Source organism: Oreochromis niloticus, linkage group LG6 (genome assembly GCF_001858045.2).
Source record: "Oreochromis niloticus isolate F11D_XX linkage group LG6, O_niloticus_UMD_NMBU, whole genome shotgun sequence".
Taxonomy (NCBI): Eukaryota; Metazoa; Chordata; class Actinopteri; order Cichliformes; family Cichlidae; genus Oreochromis; species Oreochromis niloticus.
In genome coordinates this window covers 18,885,164-18,897,457 of record NC_031971.2, presented here as the reverse complement: position 1 = coordinate 18,897,457, position 12,294 = coordinate 18,885,164, and the positions used below count along the sequence as shown (strand labels likewise).

Below are 12,294 nucleotides of genomic sequence, written 5' to 3'. Positions count from 1 at the left end.
CCATATCTAATTCTGATGTGTTTTCATATTACCCTTTACTTGATTGATCTTCTTTTAACTATCTATCATGCTTTAAGTGGCTAATTAACATATCATTACATAAGCAAATTTCTATAATGATGATGATGATTATGATAAGAGATAATTATTGTAACCACTTATGTTTATGTTTAGGGAAGAGCAACCTGGATTATTTTCTGTAGCTACAATTTCAATGTTCACATCCAGTTATGCAATTCAGGGCTGTGGTTGGACTGGAGGCGATCCCAGTTGTCGCGGGACGAGAGGTGGGAATACCCTGGGCCAGTCTTTTGAAAGGCTAACACAGAGGGATTCTTTTAAACCAACAGCCAATTGGAACCACTAATTAACCTAACATACTAGTTGCTGGACTGTGTGAGGAAGCCGGAGGGAACCCACGCAGGCTTGGGGATAACGTGCACACAGACAGGCCACAGCTAGCTGATGGATTCAAACCCAGGATTTTCTCGCTGTGAGACGACAGTGGTACCAAATGCACAACCATACGTCCATGCAGCCAAACGGTTGCTGTGAGCACTAAGAGACATGCACACATGTAAAAGTACTTCTTTGAAATGACAGATCTTTAAGGACACAACAACTTAAAGGATTAGTCTTTGCCAATTAATATAAAACAGATGAAGTGAGCCTGAAAGGTAATGCTAACAAAGGAAGTTGCTAAATATTGAAATATAAACCAGCTATGAATTAGCCTGCTACAAGATAACCAGGTTGACCTAAGTAGTGTGAGGTGAACTCTAACTTTTTGGTGGTGAGTGTAATCACTACAATTTACCAGTGTTCCCTAAATGCCTCACATGCAGGCAATCGGTAGCTGTCATGTCAAATGTCTACAACCTCAATGCTGCAGAAAGGATAAAGAGCAGAGATGCATGCATTTGTTTAGAGAGATAACAAATGTTAATGTTATTTTTCAAAATCTAACAATAATTGAACAGGAGGGGATCATTGCTGAAAATAGTCCACATTGGCTAAACCATCTCTGCCACTGACGAGACCTGAGAAACAAAGAAACTGATTGGCATCAGCTGCTGCATTCAGACCTCACAATAATTGCCTTATTCACATCAGCAAATCGTTTCTAAGCAGGTGTACACACTTCTCACTCTGCTGTATCCAAAGCCACAACATCCTGTTTATGTGCTATATTTTTGCTATTGTTGATCAAGCTCAGGTTTAAACACCTGTTTGTGTTTATTACTGAGGATATTGTTCCAACTGTAGAACTACTTTCTATTAATGCACATTATGGTCCTTGTAAGTGATTTTAAGAGTCTCTGACTGAACTGTGTTTAGCGTAGCTGGAGTTTCAAACTCCTTACATTACCTGCATGAGGACAATGAACACTGTGCTGCAGCGACTGCAACAGAAAGCTCAATCTCTGCACCATGTGCATAAATCATGAGCTGGCCCTCAGGCTGCATTAATGATATGCCTATTAAAGGTTCAGCTCTAAAGGATAAACACCAAATGATGGTCTGAATTCATTTATAAATAATAAAAGCGACCAGTCACAAGCGAAATACCCCCTCAGTCTCGCAGTCTTTGTTTCACAGGCTGTCACTGGGGTTCTATCACGCAGTCACTTCAGATTTATTTCTGTGTGCTCGCGCTCGCCGACAAAGATTTGTTTTGCTCGGAGGTGTGAGGAGGAGAATGACTCAAGGTGTATCACAGCCTTCATGCCAGTCCTCTGCAAAGCATCACTTGGAGATGCTGTAGCGCTGAGCTCAAACTGGTGCAAGCCTCTCGGAGAGGTGCGACACGATCATCCTCCTCGACCCACGCTTTAACAATGGAGCCGTTATCCCTGCTGGTATTTCTCCTTTGGAAAATGTGCTCCTCCCACCACAGTTAATACCATGATAAAAACGCAGAGCAAAATAAACAAAGTGCGACAAAATGTTTCACATCACCCCGCCCCAGTGCTCTGCGTGGCTTCCAGTCGTATCAAGAATAATTAAAGGGGACACGGATGAGAATCCTTCAGAGTTTTGACACGTTACAGTACACTATAGGCTCCTTTATAAACTTAATGAGAGGTTTAGTCAAAGCTCCTAAAGCCTTTTGGGCTACATGACTACATCAAAGTATGTTAGCCCTGAGTAAGCCATGGGACTCCCCTGACAGGACAACCTCATAGCCTTGGGCCTATTACCTGACAACAAAGGCCAAGCCTAATCGCTTATGTCGAAAAGTCTCGGTACACTTTAGTTATTACACAATGGGCCACTCGTCTGAAGCATTTCATCTCATGTCACAGTATTACTCAGAAACCCTTTCATTTTAAACTCTTTCTGGATATCTGTTTAAAAAACAAACAAGCAGATACATGACATTTTACACCTCTGTAGCAGAATCAATTAAAACAAAACAGGACATCAAGTCCACCTTTTTTTCCTATTTTAATATCTAAGACCAAGTACTAACCACTGCTGTGGTAAGGAACAAGCCCTAATAAAGGATGTTTATACGCAAGCTAACAGCAAGGGTGATGTTACCTACAGGTTTGTGGTTACCATCTGGTAACATCTAGCTACAAGCTAGCAAGGTGGATCTATTGGCTGTATTTATGCCTTATATACTTGGCCACTTTAATTTTTAGTACTTTTTATATTTACTGTGCATAAAAAATAATGCTAAGATTTTACACTGATCAGAATAAGTGGCTACAGTTCTGGCAGGGAATACAGGATATCACCAACTACAGATTTTGCAACAAAAATCCATGGACAATATGAGACATCACAACAGAACTCAGTCTTTTCTTCTCAGCCCCCTCTGGCCTCCAGAGCCCAGACGCTAACCCCACAGGAACATCAGGGGAGAGGAGTGTTCAGGTCAGTGAACATGAGGAATCCTGCTGCTTCCAGGTAAAAGCATGTGAAGACTACCTGTCACATGTCTTTATCGGTATATTCAACTACTCCCTGAGACAAGCCCTCATCCCTCTCCATCTGAAGTCTGCAATCATGATCCACCGAAAAAGCCATGACTCTCCATCCACACTGTGCTGATCCACCTAGAATACCAAGGGAGCGATGTGAGGATGCTTTTTATTTACTGTAGCTCAGCCTTCAGCACAATCATCCCGAAGATTCTGGTCAGCGAGCTGTCCAATTTAGGTTTGACTGGATAAAGGACTTCCTCACAAATCAGCCTCAAACAGTGAAACCTGGCCCCACTTCTCCTCCACTCACTGAGCACTGGTTCTACCACAGGCTGTGTGTTGATACTACTGCTATTTGGCCTCTACACCCAAGACTACAGTGGACTCCAGTAACACCATCATCAAATTTGCAGATGATACCACCTCATTTCAGAGTGGTATGTCTACCTAGATGAGATGCTGAAAACATCTTCATCTTTGCTGACCTATCCTGGACCTATCCCCAGCAGATAACCAAAAAGGCACAGCAGCGACTTCCTGGGAGGACTCAGGAAGAACAATCTGGGCCAAAAGCTGCTTGTGACCTTTTACGGGTCCTCCACAGAGAGTGTACTGACATATTGTATCACAGTGTGGTACAGGAACTGCACAGAAGCAGAGAGAAGGCTTCAGAAGATCATGAACACAGCTCAGAGGTGCCTGCAGGACTTGTTTACCTCCAGCTGCCTCAAAGGATCTCGCGCATCCTAGTTCTCACCTGTTTGACCTGTTGCCCTCTGCCAGGCACTAGCAGTCCCTCAAATCAAGGACAAACAGACTCAGAAACAGTTTCTTTTCAAGTGCCATAACAACACTGAACCCCAATATACAGGCAAGAATTTCTTTCCTGTGTAATATCACATCTAACCGCAAAACTCACTCAATGAGCGTATCTCAAAGACTTTTAAACATTTACTCTGCAAGTGACTGTTCCCCCTTTGCATTGTATATTGTCAATAAAAGCCTGTGTTAAACATCACACAAAACAGCTCTTAATAATATCTGAGAGCTAACTGCATTAATAATTGTCAAAAAAGGACCAACAGTTGAAAGGGCCAAATTAATGACTTAGCAAACAGCAGTCAACTAGCACGTGTGTCACTCACGTATGGGCCACACTCTTTATTGTTATATCCATAAGAGGGGGAAACTAGCTAACACCAAAACACTTTTTGTACGAGTAATCTTGTTTATATCTGCTCTCACATTAAGCATGTGGCACTTATTAGCTTTGGCTTGTTTTTTTAAGCATCTTATAAAGTTTCTTTTCTGTTTCAGAAAAGATCATTATGCAGGATATGCTCTGTGGCTAGCACCTTGTGATTGACAAGACAGAAATCTGATTTGAAAACAGATGGTGACAGCGAAAACGCTCATCAAGAAACTTCAAAACAAGACTAACAGAACTTATGGTGACACGGTAATGATGTCCATATGTTATACTGTCTGTTGCTTCATTGCCTACATTTATCATAGGTATTAGGGGTCAATACTGAAGCTGAGGCTGGCTTTGTAGAGATTTGTAGAGAATTTCATTTCACTGTTTGCCGTCCAGACCACAGCTTTACCATTTATGCTCAGTGCAATCCTTCTTCACCTCTGAAACGTCCCTTTCAGCTGCAATGACAAAAAGCCCAAAGGCATCCCTGTGAGCAGCGTACACTGAAGACACGCAGACAGACATGCACCAGTTGCTTGGAGAGCATAATGAGCATTTAGTGGCTAAATAGTCAGCTCTTTAATGCAAGAGCTGATAGAGACCAAAGACAGCTAATTGTTATGCTAACACTTTGATTCCACTGACCCTAAAAACTGCCAAAGACATCTGATTTTGTGGGTTTAAAGTGTATATATATACTTACATGTTCTAAACACAGAGCTTTAAAAAAGCTAAAACTAATAAAACTATACCTTCTACTGCAGTGACTAAATAGCTGCCATTGCACTGCAGCTCAGGCATGTCCCCTGGGGAAAAATTGCTTTTACTCCCCCATTATAGAGAATAGCTTCACTGTTATTTCAGTCCTCTAGAGATCTGAGCAAACTTAGAAAACTGCTCAGTTTTTATGCAATATTGCCAAAAAGGCTGTTAGCATCTTCTCAAATGTACATATTTCCTGATTTCAATTACCAAAAAAAAAACTAATAACCACCTAACTATAAAATGCTATTGTTCACACAAAACCAAATAATTTTAATATGTTAATTTGTAAATAAATAATTCTGATGACTGTAAAAGAAACTATGCATCAGATTGTATTAATAAAGGAAAGTCATTTATAGCAGTACTGCTGTGATGGAATAATACTACTTTGAAGGTTTTTGTGCGTTTATTAAAGTGCACACAAAAAAGTGGTAAAGATGATGTCATAAAGCTTAAATCTACAGCAGATGTGTTCAGTATTAAGATTTTGACACACGGGTCCTTTTTAAGACTGGAGGATAGGATGTATTAATCAGAACTTTTCTTCTGGCGTCTGGGCAGTTGCCCACTTTACTCTGATAAGCATCGAGCTCGGGACAGGACAAGGCTGCGACATTAGATGGGAAGCCTCTCGCCGATCTGAGCTTATGGACAGACTCATCCTCCGGCTCGCCGCTGTCTGCTATTGATCCAGACAGCTGTTCACTGAAGCAATTACATTCAAGTATACATGTACATACAAGCATGCCAAGAGGATGTTGTTAGGCACACTAACGCCACAAGTCCATGCTCATTATGTGGGCAAATCTGCACTGTACAAATTCAATACTGACAATGCAGGCATGTTTCTATTCTGCTTGTTCGTTTCCACAGAAAATGGAGGGTTTTTACAGTAATGCGGGTATGCTAATGAGGGAATATACAAAAACAAATTATTTCTGCAAATTTCTTAATAGTTAATAAGATCAATTTATACGTCATACGCTTTTTTTTCAGCAATTAGTTCATTAAAATAGCTGCCTATGCAGATAACACATCTGTCACCTCCACTCAGGGATGTTACAGTATCCTGCTTTCTCTCCACTGCGCATCTTCTCTAAAGACTACAGCAAGCTTCTTACTGTATGTTTGCACATTAAGCCCCTCCATGCCTGCCTAAACAAGAATGGGGACGAAGCTCCTATAGAGGACGTCAGGGGGAAATGATGCAGAAAATGGCCTCTGTGATTTGTGGCTGCATTTTGACTGTCTCTGAAGTCCTCTTATACTCATTCATCCTGGGCTTGTGGTGGCATAACATGCAAGTTGCAGGTGAAGAAGTGAGAAAAGAAGTGAGAAGTGGTTAAATATTTAAACAGTGTTCATAACATTTTTAGATGTCACTTTTTGATGTTTTAAGTTTAAAAACCTTAAAAGAACAAATGAAGATAAGAAAATATGGCACAAGAATCATTTCTAAGTTGGGGTTAATACAGTTGTTGATACTCAGAAGCTGTCAGCAACGCTTAAATTCGATCTGTAAGTGATGGCCGGATATAATAATCTACAAAAAGTAACTTGGGGTGATTTAAAAGTTGCATCATCACATACTTTGTCCAGCAATGCAGCTTCAACTCCAGTGTTTACAACACTCTCAGTGCTGTCTGTAGCAGGTGTAGCAGGTGTAGCAGGTGTAGCAGGGTTTACGGTCCTGTGAAAAACTGCTTCCATAGGAATTAATCAAATGCACTTGTATGACCACCTCTATGAAAGTAGATTTTTTTGGTAGTTTGCCGGTCTGGAGCATACAGGTGTGTGTGTGTGTGTGTGTGTGTGTGTGTGTGTTTTAACAAAAGGCCACAATCTTCCCAAGAATGGACATCCCAGTAAATTCACCCAAAGGTCAGACCATGAGTGCTCAGACGAACTGCAAAAAACCCAAGAGCTACATCTTAGACTCTAACAGGCCTCAGAATGTCAAATGTTAAAGTTCATGATAGCACAATTAGAGAAAGACTGAACAAATATGGCTTGTTTAGTAGGGTTACCAGGGGAAACTTCTCTCTAAAAACATTGCAGCACTGCTTAGGTGGTGCATTTAACAAAAACAGAGCATATCAGAACTGCTGGCACCGTGTTGGACGGATGATGATTTGGGCTTGCTTTGCAACCATAGGACCTGGGCACCTTGCAGTCATTGAGTCGACCATGAACTCCTCTGTATACCAAAGTATTCTTGAGTCAAATGTAAGGCTATCTGCCCAACAGCTAAAGTTTGGCCCAACTGCAACTGGACAATGATCCCAAGCACAGCAAAAATCTACAACAGAATGGCTGAAAAGGAAAAGAATTAAAAAGTTGCAATGACCCATTTAATGTCCAGACCTCAAGGCGATTGAAAAGCCATGGCGGGATCTTAAAAGAGTCGAACTGAAGCAATACTGTAAGGATGAGCGGGCCAAAATTCCCCCACAATCATGTGAAAGACTGATAATGTCATACAAAAAACAGCTGGCTGGCTGTACCTAATAACTGTACATCTGCAGAAATAAATAAAAATAACTAAATAATCTATCTAGAAATAAAGTACATAACAAAACACAGCCAGCTCCACAGCTCCAGCACCAAAAAAAAGAGGTGTGTATGTGTGTCTTTCAAGCCACCTTAGGCATGGCTCAACCCCTCATGGCTGCTCCAAAAAACTGGCAGACATGCCAAAATCTTACTTTGTTAATGTCTTTAGCACCAAAACACCTATTTAGCTTAATCTGTTCTTTCTCATTATTAAAACATTTCAGTTTGACTAAAGCAGATGTCACCAAGACAGCCCCAGCAAACACTTGTTTATTTCCCTTACAAGAATCTACTTCATTCAGCTTTACGTCACATTTTTCAGTTTGTTGTTCATAGTGACTCTGTCCCAGCAGTGGGACCCCACCCCTCAGTGTGAGAACTGCAGACTGAAAGGATGCAGATTAAAATCTTTGGGAAAACAGCAAAGACGGTGGCAGAAGTGTAACTTCTGTAGTAGTTGGGAGACCTTTTTAAAAACTTTGATGAAACTTGGGGCAAAGTCAATGAACATTTTTAAGCAGTTTTTACCTGGACATGTGCATTTTTAATGTCCACATAATCAATGAGATTTAAGTTAAGATCATTTAAGTTTAGATAATCCTTCAAAAAATATTTTCCAGAGGAGTGCCTGGAGGTGTCACCATGACAAGACCTGCATCAAAGGATCCTACTAGATAGATAGCAGTACAGACAGTAAGTATTGTGCATCTGTATAAATACTTGCCTCATATGTGATCAGTCAGGAAACCATCTGTCTCCACTGACATTTGCACGACAAATGGAAACTGATGACTGGCTATTTTATAAACTGACATACTGTCTGCACACAAGCATGTTGTATATAACTGCATTGCAGATAAAGGACACAGCTCTTCCTTATATAAAATGAGCACTCACAGGCCCTGACAGCTCTGTTTTCAAAAGAGTTAAATCTACTTCCACCCTGTACAAACTCAGCTCTAATCTTGCAGCCATCCCTCTTTTTTCAGCATGACTGCCCCAACTTTTGTCACATCAGATTTCTACAAACACAGCAGCAACATAAAGGCTAAGGCCCACTGACTCTGAGATTTCTCCAGCTCTGTAGTCATATGACAGTTTCCCAAACTCTAGCAGCATGCTGCCTTAAGAGCTGAGGGTACATCAGGGGAGTTTGAGGAGTCCTTCGGGTATACTATTATTATTAGACCGTGCATACAGAGTCATGACTTCCTTTGACACTTTCCTCCTGCACAGATCTGTGCAGTGAACACTGTATAGGCTATAAGGGGAAAAAAACATGCAGATTTATGCTCAAGCTGTGTGAGCACATTCAATAAGCAAACACATGCAACTTATAACAGACAGCATCCTAATATTTCTACATACAACCTGTCCAGTTCCTACAGGCCAAGGCCGGCCAAAGTCTCAGAGCGATCCCTGAAAAGCTGCATGTAGCTGTCGCCTGACAGCCGCCAGCGACGTGACAGCAACCACTGGATCATCCGGCGCTGACGATCTTTGATCCTCACATTTTGCACCGCACATGGATCAACCACAAGCAGCCGATCAAGTGGGTGTGGACGAGCGGCACCACCAAATGTTATCTCACAGCCACGAACGCCTCTGCAAGCGCGCACACACATACACACAAGCCTAGGCCCGGAGTCCAGCTTAATTCACACCGATGCTCGTGACAGCAGCCGTGCACAACGGGGAGGGGACAACCTGGCGTGTACCCGATTTTCTCCTGTGTTTTCACGGCAGCACTGGCTCCTTGCTGGACCCGGACTCCCGACGTTGCATAAAATTCGTTGCACGGGAAGAGCGGAGCGGCAGCAGTGAAGCGACAAAGCATGCACACACACTGACACAAACGTGATCGGAAGACAGAGGGACGTTGGAAAAAGCAAAAGAAACGTGCGGTCTCACTCACCTAATCTTCTCCCCATTTTTCTCCCCCTCCTGCTCCAATCAAGGGACCGCTCCAGCCTTCAGTGACGTCACGCAGCCCGTCTCTGCAGCAGAGAGCAGCAGCAGGCCTGCAGAGGACGAGCAGGGAGGAGAGGAAGAGTGAGGAGGGAGGAGAGAAGGAGAAAGAGAGAGGGGGGGAGAGGAGCAGATGCAAAAATGTGAATCATTTAAAAAAAAAGAAAAGCCCTTCTGTCCTCAGGATAGGGAGAGGATATTGTACCAACTCAGGCTGTGGATGTGGAAATTGATTAGACATCATATTCATCCAGCTCAGCAGCTCACTATCACAAACTGAAAAGACAGTTTTGTCCAACCAGCTGCCTGTTTCCCTATTAATTAACATCAAGTAAACATGGGTAAGGTAACATCTCTGTCATCCTGCCAGCATGTGCTCGTGTCTTTGGTCAGAAGAAGACGGAAAGGGTCTTTTAATTCAACATATGCTGAGATATATTTCTCCCATATTGGCTTCTCTTCATTGGCTTCCTGTTAAATCCAGAATCAGATTTAAAATCATTCTCCTCACATATGAGGTCTTGAATAATCAGGCTCCCTCTTATGTTAAAGACCTCATAGTACCGCATCACCCCAGTGGAGCACTTCGCTTTTAAACTGTAGGCTTACTTGTAGTTCCTAGGATACTTAAAAGTAAAATGGGAGGCATTTTACAGGTTTTCAGAAACCAGCTCCCAGTTTGGATTCAGATGATAGACACGTTCTCTACTTTTGAGTCTAGGCTGGGATTTAGGTGACCCTAAATCCTCCTTAGTCACGCTAGAATAGGTCTAGTCTGCTAGGGGCTTCCCATGATGCATTAAGTTTTTTTTCTTCACTCACCTTTTTCACTCTCTGTGTGTTTATACACCACTCAGCATTTAATAATTAGTTATCATTCATCTCTGGCTCTTTTCCACAGCATGTCTTTTGTTCTGCCTCTCTCCCTTCAACCCCAACTGTACTTGGCAGATCACCGCTCCTCTCTGAGTCTGGTTCTGTAAGAAGTTTGAAGGTAGTTTCTCCTTCCCACTGTCGCCAAGTGCTTGCTGATAGGGCTGACTAATGATAAATCTAACAGTATTTTGTTTGTTGCCAATCATTAGTCAATCCACATAACAATTAATTATCAGCTGTTTTGATAACTGCTTCTCAATTCAGTTCAACTCAATTAACTTATATAGTGCTACTTATATTGCTCTATGAGCAAGAATTTGGCGACAATGGGAAGGAAAAACACCCTTTTAACTGGAAAAACGTCCAACATAACCAGCCCCTTCAGTTGGCAGCCATCTGCCGTGACCGGTTGTTTTATTGTTTTGTTCTCTTTTTTACACAACTCTGCATCACCCAGATGTCAAAGCAGGTCCCAAAAGTGCCAGTGAATTAAAAACAGCTAATTTCTTTGAGTTTTTATAGAGTAAAAGTATCATATCAACCGTTTATCAACCTTATGGTCTTGTCTTTCTTCTCAAATCTAGTTCCACCACATAACAGACACATACAGGTAGGGATATGTGTTTAAGTTCACCTGCAATATAAAAAGTTGAAGATGCTTGGTTTCAAAGATAATCTATACATTTTTAGAGCAAAACATTACATTGTAACAGTTTCAGACAAGATGTGTATCTCCACCTGATAAATGTATCAGTGGCAATGTGTTTAAAGTTTGGAATTAGGATTCATGCAAGCTAGAGATACAGTCTGTGAGAAATACAATTTATCAAATCAATTAGGATAATCTAAATTGAAATAATACGACTGATGGATAATTGTGGTACATTTTCTTTGAGAGCCTTAGAGAAGGAACACAAGGATTTTGGATGGGCTACGGCCCGGTGATCCTGGAATAACTGGAACAATGGTTAAAAAAGTCACACAAGTATTTCTTAGACATGCTTTAGAGATGTAACGACCTAAGGGCCGGGCAGCTAGTTCAAAGATTTAGGGACTGTTCATGTTTAAGTGAATGCATTCAATTTACAGTGTAGTAACAGTTATTGCAGCTATGATGTTAATTTATGATGGGATCGCTGGTGTGTTTATGGCTCAAGGTGGTGTTGAGTTTGGTTAGTGACAGGCCACCATGACCCCCACACCGCCATGGTAATCAGTCACTTCTGGCTATTGTTCCCGTTTAGCATATTAGTGCTAATAAAACTGTGTTACTGGAGCTGAGTAACGTATAGATCACAGGAATAACAACTGGAAACTGAGATCTTTGTATCATGATTATTTCATCCATTTGGATTTGCCACAATTTCTCTGCAGCTGTCTTCCCAACCATCTCAAGGATCTCACAAAAACTCAAAAAGATTCAGGCTTCAGGCCCGCTGTGTCACAAACAGTCTTGGGATCTGAGGGACTGGCTTAATGCAGTTCACCATTCACTGGCTTTTGTTTTAGCTTTGATCATAACTTTTATGATAAAGATTAGATTTCTTTTCTTTAAAATTATGTCAAGGTTTTCACAAAACTCTGCTTCTTGTTGTTTTTTTATTTTTATAGTTTTGGCTGTGCTGTTTTAATCTTGCTGAGATACATTTTGGGCTGCATGCGGACAGCAGCATGCAGAACTAAACTTGGCAGATTTCACTTTCTTTTGTGCTCATTTCTCCAGCTCCGATGGTTTCTTGCTGTTTACTACAGGCAGTCATGGTAAACAAATCACATTTTTTTTATGGGTGGTTCTTTGATAACACAGAGTTAAAGAATGTTCTGGACCTTTGAATGCAGCGTGTTTGTGTGTGTGTTATAATGGGGGTCATAACTCTTCTGCTAATCATACAGTAGGCTTCTTTGTGGTGACAGAAAAGAGAAGAAAAATAATACACAAGCAGAAATCAGATTCCAGGCATTTATTCACCAGCTGATGTTTGTCCCATGCTTCACAGCCTG

The 12,294-nt window shown here is 41.5% G+C and overlaps 1 protein-coding gene across 3 annotated transcripts in view; it reads right to left on the bottom strand.

Moving 5' to 3' along the window:
• Positions 1–9,498, bottom strand: part of fbxo41 (F-box protein 41) — a 63,554-nt gene extending 54,056 nt beyond the window's left edge. Inside the window, exon 1 of one of the 3 annotated variants that reach the window (XM_003452283.3) lies at positions 9,365–9,498. The gene's annotated coding sequence lies outside the window, so the exon portion shown is untranslated. The other 2 variants (XM_019359965.2, XM_019359964.2) reach the window with 2 other exon arrangements.
• Between the last annotated feature and the right edge of the window lie 2,796 nt (positions 9,499–12,294).